The following is a 17,118-nucleotide window of genomic DNA, read 5'->3' on the forward strand; positions in this document are numbered from 1 at the left end:
GGTGATGCTCCCCACACACTGGTCACTGCCAGCCTTGACAGCCACATAAGGGATTCCTTGGATAACCCACGGTCCCCCCACTGCCTACCCTTCAGGTCTGCATAACTACCTGCCGCTGTGCGGGTGCACTGCCCTGACTGGACACGTCCTGGCATACAGGGCTTTTTCACCTCCCCTGCGAGCCGGACGGCGAGCTCTTAGGTCCTCATAGCATCCCCACCGTCCCCGACCTGGGGTACACAGCCCCCACGTATTGGGAGCACGGCCGCAGCGCTCGAAAATAACCAGCACCCTGGCCTCACAGATGATGGACTGATGCTACGCACGTGTGGCCCCCATTCCCAGTGTTTTTCTATTTAATTCTACCTGTGGATTCGTGCATACTTTGTGTTCCTAAGTCACCGCGGGCCAGCTGTTAATATGTCTAACAAGAACAAAAAAGTGTCGGCTGCGAATACTCCTTCTTTATTTACACCCAAATCTAAAGCTCCGCCACAGAATACATATCGTGCGGGATCATCTCCCCACGACTCCCCGCCGGAACTGGACATAGACCCGTCCATACACTCTGTCCTTACTACCCTAGTTGACGGAATAAAACTGACCTTTCAACAGGAGCTCAAGCGGGCAGTGGACGACTTTAAATCTGAACTGATCTCTCTTGGTACGAGAACAGACGCCCTGGAGTCCAAAACGGACGACATATGCCGCTATCAAAGCTCAGTGGAAAAGGAGCTCTCTCTCCTCAGATTTGAAATTGCCGACCTTAAGGAGAAACAAGAGGATATGGAGAACAGAACGCGCAGGAATAACCTGCGAGACGGGGTGTTCCTGAGACTGTCTCGGCGCCATCTATACCCGCATTCCTTAAAGATCTCTTCCGGCATATTCTTCCCGGACTTCATGATAACGAACTTCTTCTCGATAGGGCGCACCGGGCACTCAGAGCCAGGCCCCCACCGGATCAACAGCCCCGAGATATTATCACCCGCCTGCACTACTATCAGACGAAAGAGAGGATCGTTGTTGAGACCAGATATACACCATCCATCACATTTAGGGACACACAAGTCCAACTGTACCAAGATCTAGCACCTTCTACCATACAGAAAAGGAGGGATCTTCAGCCCATTACCAGAATTCTGCGCCAGCACAACATTAAATATAGATGGAACTTTCCCTTCCAGCTCCAAGTTCTAGCGGACAACACTGTTCGCACAGCCAAGACGGTAGAACAAGGTCAAAAATTGCTGGAGGACTTAGATATCCTGCCTGAAGCTAATTCCGGTAATGTTCCTCCGGGCTCCCCTAAACCACAGCGAACCCGTCCACCTCAGGCGACATGGCAACAGGCGAGCCGTGGTCCGAAAAATGACTCGGCCCCGCCTTGACTTGGAACTATCAAGCGCTTAGTCTAATATTCCGTTTAGAGATGGAAATGTAGCGGTTTAATTTCTCCCACGTGTGCGTTCTTAATGGTTTATCTCCTTGCACTCGGCCTCCCTAGCGCTGAGTTGTAACGAGGGTTGTTTAGCGTTACGTACTTATAGTTGAATGTTGTTTTAGCTGCCCTCCATTGGGGACCTGGCTGCAGCCTACACACCACCTGTCGTTAAATATCTACACCGATGGCTGCAATTTTCTATTTGTACTCTGTCTCTCTCAGTAGTTAACCTAATATACCTGTTTTAGATGTTATTGTTGATCGTTAGTTGCACTTTGTGTGCTACGAGTCCACCACACTGACTCCTCCCTTACAGGGAAGTCTGTTTAATGGTTTGGGGGCCTGTGGTGTCTCGCCAGCCCTAAACTTTCTCTCCTCCTCTAGCGGAGGTCATTTTTGTACTTTCTGTTTACCATGTTTTTTTCCCCTTTTAATTCCAGTGCATTCCTATCTATCACTATTATGCTTGGCCCCATAGTTGGGGTCCAATATGCAAGGGGCTCTGGCCTAATGAGGCCCTCTACTTTCTTTCTGGTTCCTCTCTTCTCCACCTCTTCGCTCATCTCTTTCCCTCCTCCTCTCCCCCCTCCTCTTCTCTCTCCCTGACTCGACCGGTCCAGTTCAATTTTCCTAAGTTTTTTCAGCGGAACTCAAGAGATCCTTATGGATGGCCTGTCCCATGGGTTTGAAGGTCTTCTCCTTGAACGTTAATAGTCTCAACTCCCCCAAATGCCGTACGCTGGTCCTAGATGCTTGCAGACGAGAGAAGGCTGACATTGTGATGTTACAGGAGACTCACATGACGGGTCCCCACTCGCAATTACGAGGTAAGCGCTTTCCACAATCCTATTTCGCATCTGCCCCCTGCAAGAAAAGAGGGGTTGCAATCCTGATATCCAATAAGGTCCTTTTTACTCTGACTATGTCTTTAGCGGATCCGGAGGGTAGATTTCCTTTGTTACTGGGCGCCATCGGAGCGGAGACAATAACCCTGGTTAACCTATATGCTCCGAATACTGGCCAGGGACGATTCTTTCGCAGTATATTCAGACAAATCGAAAGATTCTCTCGGGGTCATGTATTGATTGGTGGTGACTTTAATGCGGTTCTAGACCCGACCTTGGATAAAAAAGCTGTCACACAGATCAAGCATTCCCCTGAGATACTGCGAACGTCGCAGGTCCTGGGTGAGGGTATGAATAGGCTGATGCTATTAGATTCCTGGCGCCTTAAGAACTCTTCGGCTCAAGAATACACCTACTACTCTGCGCCCTACCAAGTATATGCCAGAATTGATATGATACTAGTCTCTCGCTCTCTGGCGTCGAAAGTTACCTATGCGGGTATAAAACCAATTTCGTGGACTGACCACTCGGGAACTGTCCTCTTGTTTGATCTTGGGGGTTTCAGTGGTAGGTCCGGGTCCTGGAGACTGGACGATAGCCTCCTACTGGATCCCTCTACTCTCCGGGACGTCCGGTCGGCTATCTCAGAATACTTTGAGATCAACGTCTCTGATGAGATCGCTAGTAGTATCATCTGGGAGGCTCATAAAGCCACGATTAGAGGTAAGCTCATTAGTGTGGCATCGCACCGTCGGAAGCAAACTCAACGTGAAATCTCGGCCCTGGAAGCTGAAATAGCATTGTTACTAACGGAACACCAATTGCGTCCCACCCCTGCTTTGCTCTCTCAAATTAATACGCTTAGAGGCAGGCTCAACACTGTATTGTCACGTAGGTCGGCCTTTATCTTAAGACGGCTCCAGCAGAAATATTATGATAAGGCTGACAAAGCCGACTCTGTCCTAGCTAATAAACTTCGGGAAAAAATGGCCTCAAACTTGATTAACAGAGTACGGTCCCCCACCACGGGGAACGTCACATACGATCCAGAGGCAATTGTTCGGGAATTTCAAACCTACTATGAAACCCTTTATAATCTACATACTGCCACCCCCCAACGTGAACCAGGAGACATCCCCTCCCTATCTACCTTTTTCACTGATATTTTACTTCCCCGGATCTCGGACCAACAACTGTTGGACTTAAATACCGATTTCACGGATATAGAAATTCTTAATGCCATTAAAAATCTCAGAACATCAGCTGCTACAGGCCCGGACGGCTTCTCCCCCCAATATTATAAAAAGTGTGCGGCGGTACTCACTCCTTTCCTAACAAGTTTTTTTAACGATATACTACACGGTGCTTCTTTTGACGCTTTGACCTCCTTGGCAAGTATAGTTGTGATCCCAAAACCCGGTCGGGACCCTGAGTTGGTTAATAATTATAGACCCATATTGCTCTTAAATGTTGATATCAAAATATATGCAAAACTATTGGCCAACAGACTGGGGCCTCTTCTCCCCCAATTGGTACATCCGGACCAGGTCGGTTTCATTCCGGGTCGTCAAGCCTTAGATAACACGCGCAGAACGGTGGACCTGATACATGAAATTCACAGACAAAAGAAGCCGGCGCTGGTCCTAGGACTGGACGCTGAAAAGGAATTCGACCGGATTAAATGGCCCTTTATGTTCCACACGCTTCAACAAGCAGGGATTACAGGACAATTCTTTCAAGGAGTCTCAGCTCTATATAGAAATCCCAAAGCAGCTGTACTTGCCAACGGGGTAATGTCCCCGTCTTTTCAAATTACTAACGGTACGCGTCAGGGCTGTCCACTATCCCCACTAATATTTGCCCTCTCTATAGAACCCCTTGCTGCTAGGATCCGAGCCAACCCATTAATTAAAGGAGTGAAAGTGGGTGCTATTGAACACAAAATTGCGCTATATGCAAATGACGTGTTGCTTACAATTTCCGATCCCATACATTCATTACCCCATCTTTTTCAGGAAATAGAGGAGTTTGGTACACATTCTGGCTATAAAATTAACCCAGACAAGACTGAGGTCCTAGACTTTTACATTTCGCAAACCACGAAAAATATGTTGGCCAATGGCTTCAATTTTCGATGGAACACAAAGCAACTTACGTATTTGGGAGTTGCTATAACCAAAAATTATTCCCAACTTTTTCAAGCAAATTTCCCCAAGTTTCTCTCCCAGCTTCAAAGGGATCTTGAAAACTGGGGTACCCATTATATCTCGTGGATCGGGCGTATCAATGCCGTTAAAATGAACCTCTTGCCCAGACTCCTCTATTTGTTCCAAACCCTCCCGGTGCGGGTGCCGCCTTACGTCTTCAAAAACCTTCAACACGCCACGTCCCATTTTATCTGGTCAAAAAAAAAACCCAGAGTGAAGCGTATAACTTTACAGAAACACACATCGGGGGGCGGTCTGGGGGTGCCGGATTTCAAGGCCTACTACATAGCGTCCAAACTCGCACAATGTATTCAATGGAATACACCGAAAACGGAGAGAGTCTGGGTCACAATAGAAACCGACTCTATGAAGTTGAACTATATCCCCTCTTTGCTATGGCTTCCCTGTCTGTCACGCCCCTGTTCCGTTAAATCCCACCCAGTAATCTCCCACTCCTTGGACATATGGGACATGGCTAACCGTAAATTCCACCTGGCGCCGCCCCCTAGCCCCTTAGTTCCGCTATTTGATAACCCCCTGTTCCAACCAGGCCGACACCCCAATGCCCTACCGCAGTGGCGGGAGAAGGGGGTCAAACTATTAAATGACATAGCTACAGATCCCACGTTCCCATCTTTTACAGATCTTCAAGCTAAACTTACGTTGCCGCGCTCCCTCTTCTTCCAATACCTACAAATCCGACACTTCCACTCCACACTACTGACGCCACTCAATCATAGACCACTGACTTCTCTGGAAGCTCTTGCACTGTGTACAGAATCGGCTAAGGGACTTATCTCTACCGTTTATAAATTATTGGGGCCCTCTTCACAAGTAGATAAGGAACCACACGAGAGGGCATGGGAATCTGACCTGGGAGAAACGTTTGATTCCGAAGACTGGTCCGACATATACGCTAGCTTAGCATCTAGTTCCATATGTGTTCGTGCAAAGGAAAACGCATATAAGCTTTTCTATAGATGGTATTATGTTCCCACCCGTCTTGCCAAGATGTTTCCAGACCTGTCTCCTCTGTGCTGGAGATGTAAGACAATGGATGGGGCGTTCTTGCATATCTGGTGGGAATGCCCTAGACTGCTCCCCCTCTGGAGAGAACTGGGCTCCCTATTTTCCACAATTTTGGGGATCCCCATTCCCCTGTTCCCCAAGTATTTCCTGCTCTCTGTGTCACTGCCTGGGGCATCGCGATGTCAAACTAAACTATTCACTCACATGGTCCTCGCATCTAGATGTGCCATAGCAGCGTACTGGAAATCCCCGGAGGTTCCAGCCATGGGAGAAATTATAGGGAAAATATGGCACATTTATACTATGGAACACATCACTAGCATTTTGAAGGGCTCTTCTGAGACCTTTCTTAGGACTTGGGAGCCGTGGACGGCCTTTTTTAAGGCATCTCCTCCATTCTTTTAACAGGGCCAAGTCATACCGCTAGTTTTAAACGCTATTCACAGCCCCATATTCTCAGGACGGGACTGGTCGAGTCTTCCCTAACCCTCCCCCCACAAAATCATCTTCTATTGTTGCTTTCCCTTTTTCTTTTCCTTCCTCTGAACTCTGTTCCCTCTATACCAATCTTCTACTCTGCCTCCTCTCTTCTCTCTCTTTGTTCTTTTCCTTCCCCTGTCTCTATACACTATCTCATAATATTTTGAAAATTGATGAGTTTAAGCTGTATTTGGAAGTGATTATAAGCTATACGGAACTTGCTCGTTATGGTTATCGATCTCCCCGATTGGGATGTTTATTCGTCTGTATTCAAAAGACCATATAAGTTCTCTATTATACCTAATCTATGTCCATCTATGTATTGTATCTCATCTACCCAATAAAAAAACAATAAAAAAAAAAAAAAACATTGTTGATTTTCACAATTATCTCAGTTAAACATTGAAGCAAAATGAAAGTATTTACTCCAGCAACATTTAGAAATAAATCCTATAAGTATTAAAATACAGTTTGAGTACTTAAATTGTGTACAAAGGGCTCTGCCCAGTTAACCCAATACAAAACTTCTGTGAACTTTGCATTTAGCCCATATTAACATGTCAACATGGATTATTGGCTGATGTACAGTTGAATTACTCTGTAATTAGCAAGTATTATACTCTATGCACTGTAATGCAAATTACTCTAATAAAGTACATGCTGAGAAGAACTATGTTTTTAAATTAATGGTAATTTAACTTGGTGTTAAACTTTCGCAGACATTTGCAAGAATAGCAGCAAAGCAATCTGGGGAGTTATGAAAAGTATCCACAGGACTGGATACTGTATGCCAGTGTTTCCCAACCGCGGTCCTCAAGGCACACTAACAGTCCTGGTTTTAGTGATATCCAGGCGTGAACACAGGTGACTTAATTAGTACCTCAGTTATTTTGATTTAACCATCTGTGCTGAAGCCTGGATATCACTAAAACCTGCACTGTTGGTGTGCCTTGAGGACCGCGGTTGGGAATGCCTGCTGTATGCGTATTAGCCTCCCTACATTCAGGAATCTGTTAGCTAAAAGTGCTCCAGTTCCCAGCTTCTTATTCATTTGTCTGTCTTCTAGTGACTGGCTGGCTGGAACATGCACTCTAATATGCAGAGTTTTCCCTACTCAAGGCCAAATGAGTACATTATTAATTTGATTAAAAAAAGGCATAAAGTAACTGCATCAGCAAACTAATGTGTAACTGGACATCTCAACATATGCATACACCACATATTTATATATGTTATCATAGACTCAAGAACTACAGTATGTATAATGGCTCTGGACCTCAAACCCCCCCCCCCCCCCCCCCCCAGTATTACATAGTTTTGTAACCCTTTGAACCTCATCCTACAATAGTAATAGAAAGTTATATGCAAGAAAAAAGTGTTGCTCTTAAATACAAGGAGGAGAGGTATCTGTGTAGGGATTAGGGTGCTGCCTGGAAGACTCAAGCAGGGCCACACTAAGGGAGAATGTATGAAAGCCTGGAAAGAGATAAAGTGGAGAGAGATAAAGTACTAACAAGCTCCTACTTGTCTTTTTCCAAACACAGCCTGTAAAAGGACAGTTAGGAGCTGTTACTTTATTGCTCCCCACTTTATATCTCTGCAAGGTTTGATACATCTCCCCTCTATGATTTCTGGGTGCCCCAGGACAAGTAGCTTGCTACAGTTTATTCCAATGTGTTGCACGTGCAGCTCTCTGCTTGTGGCTTCCTATTGCACGCACTGTCACCACACCCACCGCAGGCTGTGCTGCTCATAAATACTGTAGCTACATTTTGTATCTTTGCTGATTGCCAAGCTTAAAAATCAAATAGTTATTACTTATTAAATAAAAAATGTAAACTATTAAATCATTGCCAAATTCTAAAGTACCTAATAGTATTGATTTGATTATTAGTCTATTGCATAGTGATTGTACTCCGCATAATGAAATACAAAAACTTAATGAAATGTATGTATATAATACATATAACTTATAGTAATAAATAATGATTTATTAGTTTTCATGTGTATGAAAGGTGAATAATTCAGCACTGAATAGGACTTGTTCCTGAATCAATTAAAAACTTCAGCCTTAATACGCGCTACTAAAGTTTACTTTCCTTTAGCTGTGAGGGTTACAAGATCAAACCTCCACAAAGGTTTCCTAATGCTTCATTAATACTCCGGTGCTGCTGCTTCACCTGCCCTAGCCCTTTCTCAGGGCACACTGACAAGTCATGGTTCAGAGTGAAAAGCCTAAATTTAATGATGGCTATTTAACATGTTATTTTAAGTCCAATGGCAAATCTGTATTTCAAATGTATGGATAATTTCTGCTCAGGGAATACCACCAGTTCTCAATGAATATTTTTCTCATGCTTTTTTTCTAATTAACTCCAGTACGTAGATTACGGAAATCTAGCCTTCAGTACTGAGCTTTTCATTGGTAATAGGCACTTGAGGTGATGTTTAATTAAACTAGAGTGGTGATCGGAAAGAGACCTCTGCAGGCTGAAGTGCTAATCCTTTTGCCTTGCTCTGAGTCCCTGTGTGGTTGTGATTGATGAGCTGATTTCTCTTTACATCTTCATTTGCATCTTCTGCTAATACCCACAGACAGAGGTGTTGTGTACTACCACATGAGAACTCTACATTAATATGGTCTTATGTTCTAATGGGGCTTCAGCTGTTTGAACATATTTCCCTTAGCTCACCTACAGTACTAGTATCCTCATCTAACACCAACTGTACTGTATCATTTGAAACTGTAATTATGTTAGGCCTGTAATTTCCATGCTGTATATTTGTATCGATGCATGTAGGAAATAACAGAACCTTTGTTTGTTAGCACATGTGTGCTAATTCCATGCATTCCAGTATTCCAAAAACAATCTAGCTATACAATCTAGCTAAAGTGATGAAAGCCTGTTAGGTGACATGTATCAAAGCTTGTAGAGACATAAAGTAAAAAGAGACATGTTACAGGCTGTGTTTTAAAAATGACAGAGTAGAAGCTAGGTACTTTAGCTCTCTCCACTTTATCTCTCTCCATGCTTTAAAAAAAAAAACTCCCCATATAGCTTTTTGCTAAAAACTTAGGGCTATTTTGTACATACAGCATATTTGCACAATTAGTTATTAACATTTTTGTATGCACATGAAAAGAAGAAAATAGTGTATTTTACTGGCTTATTAAATAGTGTGTTTTAGGGGGGTATTCATTTCTGGTCATATCCTTTCCGACGGAAAGGATCCTACAATGTGTCAGATTTGGCCGTTCCCGACAATGCCAATACAACTTTTTTTAAAGTTGCATTAACATTGTCAGAAACGGGGCTAAAGCCTGTCGGAAAGACAGCAGTTTCTGACTTTTTTAGGTCGGAAACTGTTCTGACCTATTCAATCCCCCTGCCGTTTTTCCGACAAGTCGGCAATTTCCGACTTGTCTGAAAACACATGGATCGGTGGAATAGCCGTGGATCCACATATTTTGTCAGATTCCGACAAAATATGTGGATCCACGCCTATACTGAGGGTGCTTGCCCAGAGCATCCAAGTAGTGTTACTGGCTGCAGGGTACTTCTCTAAGCATCCTGCAAGCCACATGTTGATTGCAATAGGGCAGAAAAAAAAGGGGGGTCTATGACAGGGAGGGGGGGGGGGTTACCATATGATAATATAATTTGTTTTTAGATTTTTGAATGAACTGCTAATAAACTAATGGATTTGTCCAGGCCTGGCAACCAATGCCCCTCCTGCTATTGTGAAACTACAAGTGTCAGCATGCTCTGACACGTACACATAACTGGCAGCTGGTACCTACATGTTGTGTAGACCTGGTCTGTTGAGTTCATTGGTATGTTCTGTTGAGTCTGTTGTCTGGTCTGTTGAGTAGCTAACACCATTTATTTTAACCCTTGCTTTGTGAAAAAAAATGTTTGGAAACAAAATGAGATGTATGTATCTGCAATATGACTGTTATTCAGATTTGTATTCAGACAGAATTGTTTATTCTGAAGATTATTTAGTGCCTAGTGGCTCATAAATTGTATTGCATGATAGGGTGCAGCAGAAGAATTCCATCCTACTGCACCAAAATAATAATTTAGACACACTACAATCATCAGTTTCCAATTAAAAGTTAAGTCCATTTATACAAATAACATAGGCTTTCTAAATCAAATAACAAACTAACTGAAATCATTCAAGTTTTTTTGTTTGTTTTTTTAGCTGTAGTTTTTGCAAATTAACTTTAGATGTTTGCTGAAAAAGCAACAAGATCTCACTCTTTATCGGGTTGTGATTCAGTGATGTACTGTACTTCAATATGTACAGATGGCGCAAGATTCTTCAGGGCAAATGATGTAATCCAGTGTACTCTCCGCAGGTAAGATAGGGATACCATGGAAGAGTAATGTGAATAGAGCTAGAGCAAAACAGGGGTTTTCATGTGAATGAGTGACAGATGCCAACTGTGCCACTTTTCCTAAAGTTTCTGTCCATATGTGCATTATATTTCTATAATATGCACATGCAAATTATGTGCTTTAGGGCTTAGATGCTGTACTTCAGTGATGATATTACAGCAAGAGGGCAATGTAAATGCTGCTTTTTCTCAGTGATTATTAAATACAATTATGTAGTTATGGTTTACAGATTAGTTTTAATAAGCATCCATGACTGATCGTTAGCCTGACAGGATGGAAAATCCATGTCCGATTAGATAATTTATAGGGATTTGTTGTAAAAGAGTGCCATTTGGTCCTTCCATGTTATGTAAATGACCAAACCTGGTTTAAATTTGTGCATTTGAGGACCAGGCAGAACAACTGGATTGTCACATTTTGCCACATAAATAGCAGTAAAATTAAAAATAACAATGATGAATTTATTTATTTATTTTAAAAAAGAAGATTAGTTGGAACTTTCCTGTTTTGGGGATGATTGAATTCTCTGCTATGTTCTTCTGGAAACTTTGTGAAGACAATCCGTGGCAATGTGGAACTCCATGGCAATATGCCTCCTGCCACTTTTCTTCAAAGCCCATAGACCTAAGCAGGAAATATTGTTTACCATGATAAGTTATGTGCTCAGTCGACATTACAGCAACACACCAGAGATAATAGAATGCTTCTTTTTTTAATTGGAAATAAAGATGTAACCTATGTACAATGCAAAGAAGTGTCTGCACACTTACATCTTTGCATTTATGTTTTGAGTTGCATATATGTTAAAATTTGTGAATTGTATAATAGATGAGATACTGTAACTGTGTCCAGAGCACAGATATAAATGCAAACTTACACCAGAGTTGTGGAAGCACGAAAGATAAGCCTCATAAAAGGTGCCTTGAAACTATAATTAAAATTATCTCTAAGAAATATGCTTAGTTTAACAGTGATTGTGCTGCACTTGTACGTGAGCACTTAAGTTCTGCCTCTCGAGGTGCAATGAGCTGCAAGTACAAGATAGGTGTAACTCTAGAAACAGATGCAAGCTATGCATTGCTAAGAATTTCAAGCATGAACAGTGTTACAACAAACAGTACAAGCTCACTAAACTGCAACTCAAAATGAGAACCATGGTTAGAGGTGGGTTTGGAAGAAGATTGGAAGATATACGCAACATGATGCTTCTAGTTTGCACCAAAGACTCTGCCCTGATTCACTAAACAGCTCAGTATACCAGTGGCATGCGGTGAGGTCAGTGGCTGGTGAGGCACTGCAGACACAATGTCCACTGAGTCCTGCCGATGACCCCTTCCACCGCCAAGCCAAAGCCTGCTACTGCCCCCCAGCCGATGCCCACTACCATCACCACTAATGGCCTCTGCCCACGCAAATGGCTGCCACCTTCCTGCCCTGTCTCCCTCCAGTGCCACCATCCCACCCTATCTCCCTTGATGCCACCATCCTGCCCTGTCTCCTTCCACACCACCATCCTGCTCTGTCTCCCTCCACGCCACCATCCTGCCCTGTCTCCCTCCAGTGCCACCATCCTGCTCTGTATCCCTCGATGCCAGCATCCTGCCCTGTCTCTCTCCAGTGCCACCATCCTGCTCTGTCTCCCTCGACGCTAGCATCCTGCCCTGTCTCCCTCCAGTGCCACCATCCTGCTGTCTCCCTCAACGCCAGCATCCTGCTCTGTCTCCTTCCACACCACCATCCTGCTCTGTCTCCCTCGACGCCACCATCCTGTCCTGTCTCCCTCCAGCGCCACCATCCTGCTCTGTCTCCCTCGATGCCAGCATCCTGCCCTGTCTCTCTCCAGTGCCACCATGCTGCTCTGTCTCCCTCATTGCCAGCATCCTGCCTTGTCTCCCTCCAGTGCCACCATCCTGCTCTGTCTCCCTCGATGCCCCATCCTGCTCTGTCTCCTTCCACACCACCATCCTGCTCTGACTCCCTCGACACCACCATCCTGCCCTGTCTCCCTCCAGCGCCACCATCCTGCTCTGTCTCCCTCGATGCCAGTATCCTGCCCTGTCTCTCTCCAGTGCCACCATCCTGCTCTGTCTCCCTCATTGCCAGCATCCTGCCTTGTCTCCCTCCAGTGCCACCATCCTGCTCTGTATCCCTCGATGCCAGCATCCTGTCCTGTCTCTCTCCAGAGCCACCATCCTGCTCTGTCTCCCTCGACGCTAGCATCCTGCCCTGTCTCCCTCCAGTGCCACCATCCTGCTGTCTCCCTCAATGCCAGCATCCTGCTCTGTCTCCTTCCACACCACCATCCTGCTCTGTCTCCCTCGACGCCACCATCCTGTCCTGTCTCCCTCCAGCACCACCATCCTGCTCTGTCTCCCTCGATGCCAGCATCCTGCCCTGTCTCTCTCCAGTGCCACCATCCTGCTGTGTCTCCCTCATTGCCAGCATCCTGCCTTGTCTCCCCCCAGTGCCACCATCCTGCTCTGTCTCCCTCGATGCCCCATCCTGCTCTGTCTCCTTCCACACCACCATCCTGCTCTGTCTCCCTCGACACCACCATCCTGCCCTGTCTCCCTCCAGCACCACAGTAGTAATATGCTAGGAGTATAGGAAAGGGGGAGATAGATTACAACTAACAAGACTATGACTGACACCCCTCCCCCAGGCACATAAGCCTTGTACAAAACATAATCACAAGTCAAAAGTGGCTAATAAATTATAAATATTAATAGGAACATTTACTAATGCCATCCTCTGTTTCTTTAACTTACTTATACTGGGCTGACTATGGCTGGAGGGAGCTGGGCCTATCCACAGGTTCCTTGTTTCTTCTTACAGCTCTTCATCTCTGTGTGATGCTGTGTGCTCTTTCTTCTTGAATGGGCAGATCACGTCACATACTGGAAGAGGGGGAGGAAGGCATTGAAAGCAGGGTGATCCAGGAATAGCAGGGGCTGGGCACCACTGGCGTATCACACAATGCAGCAGTCACCCAGCAACTTGGCTTGTGGCAGTGGCTAGTAGAGGATAGCCAGGCGCCGCTAGCTTACCACACAGTGCGGCAGGCAAATCACGCTTCAGCCAACCCATCCTCTCTGCAGCCCTGCCTGTGATAGAGGAAGGTGGCACAGCCGGGGACCATCTAAGCCGGCCACTGGTGGAGCATGGTAACTTAGTGAGCTGAGCTCCCAGCAACCCATCAGAGGGAAACCCCCTCCCCTGAATTCACCTATGTGGCAGCAGGGCTGCCATCAGAAATTATGGGGCCCTGGACTGACATAATAGGCAGGGCCCCCTTCCCCCCGCTACTTTATATTTACACAAAATATAGTCACACTCGGCAGCAATGCACAAACACTCACTGCAGTCATGCTCACACACTGTTATTCCAGCAAAGTTCTGCCACAGCCAGCAAACATACATCTCTCCTGATCCAGGTTTCTTCTCAGGTACCACGTCTCCAGGGGTGTTCGTTCATAGCAGGCACCCGGAGGCAAAATAACAATGGTGCCCCCCCCTTTCACCATCAATGGCTAGGAGACAGAATAACTATTCATAATGATATTATAAGCTAGTAAAGAGACCAGGATTTACCAGGTAACTTGGTACCCCCCAACCACCACTTCCACCTTTCTACCCCCTCCCTGTTCTACCATGCCCCACAATAGCTGTATATTTACACTGTTCTTGGCACAGTGTGAACAGAATGTACTTCCATCCTCTCCAGCTGGTCCATCTTGTCACCATAGTAGGGGTTGTTATAGGATGGGGCCATGCACCTGCGGATTGTTCACCGACTACCACTTCGCATATGGGAGATCTTACGCCATTTTTAGATAGATAGAAAGAAAGATAGATAGATAGATAAATAGATAAATAGATGGTCATTTGGTGCATAACCATCTTTGCTGACTTATGCCAGTGTAATAAGTCAGCACATTAAATATAATGGTATTACGGAGTAGTGAGGAAAGTACAGCATAGGAGGTATAATAAACATGCTAATACACAGCTTTCGTACAATGGTGGTCATTCCGAGTTGATTGCTAGCTGCATTTGTTCGCAGCGCAGCGATCAAGCTAAAAACCAGCAGTTCTGAGCATGCATATGCGGCGCAATGCGCACGCACGACGTACGGGCACAACGAACGATGCCGTTGTGCACAAGGTCTAGCGATGCATTTCAGTCACACTGGTTGCCACAAAGTGATTGACATGAAGTGGGCGTTTCTGGGTGGCAACTGACCATTTTCAGGGAGTGTTCGGAAAAACGCAGGTGTGCCAGGGAAAAGGCAGACGTGGCTGGGCGAATGCTGGGCGGGTGTGTGACATCAAATCCGGAACTGAATAGCCTTAAGTTATCGCAAGCACTCAGTAGGTTTTGAGCTACTCTGAAACTACACAAAAAAATGTTTGCAGGCGCTCTGCAATAAAAACATTTGCACTTCTGCTAAGCTAAAATACACTCCCAGTGGGCGGCGGCATAGCGTTGCACGGCTGCTAAAAACGGCTAGCGAGCGATCAACTCGGAATGACCCCCAATGTCTAACTGAACACTTTTGACTGATGACCTGAAGGCTTGATTTTGCTCATCAATGCTTTTTTTGTAGTCTCCTGCCCCAGCCTTCTTCATCCAAAATTACCATTATGTCTAAATAGAATGGGTCATATTTGCTCAGACAACTGGTGCTGTACACAACATTACTTGGTTACAAACAGTTACACACTACATAAACATATACCACATACACAATCACATCCACATATGCAGACACAGCCACATTATGCATACAGCCAAAAACATCCACATATGCAGACAAAGCCACATACATACACACACACAGCAACATAGTAACACACTGAACTAATCATCATGCCTGAGCCTGGTGTAGTGTGTGCCCTCCTCTATGCATGGACTGTGTCTGCCCCAGCACTTCCCCCCATCACTCCCCATTGCTAATCTCACCTCTTGCTGCCTCCTTAGTGAGTCACCAAAGAACAGGGGCACCTGCAGCGCGGCGTCCGGGGGGACGTGAAGTATTTGTGCAGAAGAAGGACAGTAGGCTGTCAGGAGGTGGGTGCACTGTCTGATACTTCCTGCAAGTCATGCCTCCTCCCTTTTTATGTTGCTAAGCACCGTACCATGGCATGCGGTGCTAGATGTATCAGCCAGTGGCAGTTGCGGCAGCGGGCAGGTGACCATAGAACTCAATTCACATTGCAGCCTGTGGGCGGTAGAAGCATGCTGGGGCCTCCTTTCCCTGTTACAGTGCCCGGGACTGCTGTACCGGCAATCCCCCCTTGATGGCGGCCCTGTGTGGCAGCATGCAGCCCTTACAGTGGAACCATAGCAATTGTGAGAGGAGAGGGAATCGCGGCACCTCCTCCCCATCGGCTCAGACTGCACTTGGCAATAGCTGTAAGCTACTGGGTAATTGGTGTACACCCCCACTCCCGAAATCGCTCACTGCCAATCACATGAGACCCCGTGACAGGGGCGTGCTTGCATGTGCTAGATGTCAGAACGCCCCTGTCAAAGCAGCACTTCTAGAGGTGCCGCATATAGGTTTTTTTTAATGGGCTATGACTGCCCTATGCTTGGCCCCGCCCCCCGCTTCCAGCCCTGTATCATTGACAGCGGGAGGCACCATCCAAAACACTTTTAAAACTTTTTTAGTAGGTAAAAAAATGATCAAAATAATGCAAAGACTAAAGTATATACTTATGACATAAACAGTGTGTCATAAGTATATTCTTTGTATTATTTTAATCATTAATGACAGGGGAGGCACTGCCTTCCCTGACTGCACGTCCCTGCAGTATACTGTATGTCACCATGTTCTATTCATAGACAAATCATCACTCATACAGACTTGCTGTGGTTGAGCTGCAGCAGGAGAGTGGTACGTTCACTCTGTCACCTACACTGTCAGAGTTATATTTACACATATCACATCACAGTAAGAGATCATAAAGGCACATTAAATTTCTCTAACGTCCTAAGTGGATGCTGGGAACTCCGTAAGGACCATGGGGAATAGCGGCTCCGCAGGAGACTGGGCACAACTAAAGAAAGCTTTAGGACTACCTGGTGTGCACTGGCTCCTCCCTCTATGACCCTCCTCCAGACCTCAGTTAGAATTTTGTGCCCGGCCGAGCTGGATGCACACTAGGGGCTCTCCTGAGCTCTTAGAAAGAAAGTAATATTTAGGTTTTTATTTTCAGTGAGATCTGCTGGCAACAGACTCACTGCTACGAGGGACCTAGGGGAGAGAAGCGAACCTACCTGCTTGCAGCTAGCTTGGGCTTCTAGGCTACTGGACACCATTAGCTCCAGAGGGATCGAACACAGGCCCAGCCTCGGTCGTCCGGTCCCGGAGCCGCGCCGCCGTCCCCCTAGCAGAGCCAGAAGCAAGAAGACGTTCCTGGAAATCGTCGGCAGAAGACTTCGGTCTTCATTAAGGTAGCGCACAGCACTGCAGCTGTGCGCCATTGCTCCCCAGGCACACCACATACTCCGGTCACTGATGGGTGCAGGGCGCTGGGGGGGGGGGGGCGCCCTGGGCTGCAATATAAGTACCTTACTTGGCAAATGAACACATAATATAGCCTTTAAGACTATATATGTGTAAAATCCCCTGCCATAACTGTATAAAAAAAGCGTTAGAAGCCCGCCGGAAAAGGGGCGGGGCTATCTCCCTCTGCACACTG

The 17,118-nt window shown here is 45.8% G+C and overlaps 1 protein-coding gene and 1 long non-coding RNA gene across 10 annotated transcripts in view; one reads left to right on the plus strand and one right to left on the minus strand.

Moving 5' to 3' along the window:
- The window catches only part of RBFOX1 (RNA binding fox-1 homolog 1), a 916,481-nt gene that overhangs the window by 408,047 nt on the left and 491,316 nt on the right, over positions 1–17,118 (plus strand). The gene's annotated exons all lie outside the window — the stretch shown is intronic.
- LOC134943610 (uncharacterized) lies at positions 10,830–15,545 on the minus strand. Its single transcript, XR_010181631.1, has 4 exons — positions 15,374–15,545; positions 14,089–14,228; positions 13,180–13,308; positions 10,830–11,035 (listed from the first exon to the last, which is right to left on the minus strand). It is a non-coding gene; the product is annotated as an uncharacterized LOC134943610 (long non-coding RNA).

The sequence above is a fragment of the Pseudophryne corroboree genome, chromosome 7, assembly GCF_028390025.1.
Source record: "Pseudophryne corroboree isolate aPseCor3 chromosome 7, aPseCor3.hap2, whole genome shotgun sequence".
NCBI classification, from domain to species: Eukaryota; Metazoa; Chordata; class Amphibia; order Anura; family Myobatrachidae; genus Pseudophryne; species Pseudophryne corroboree.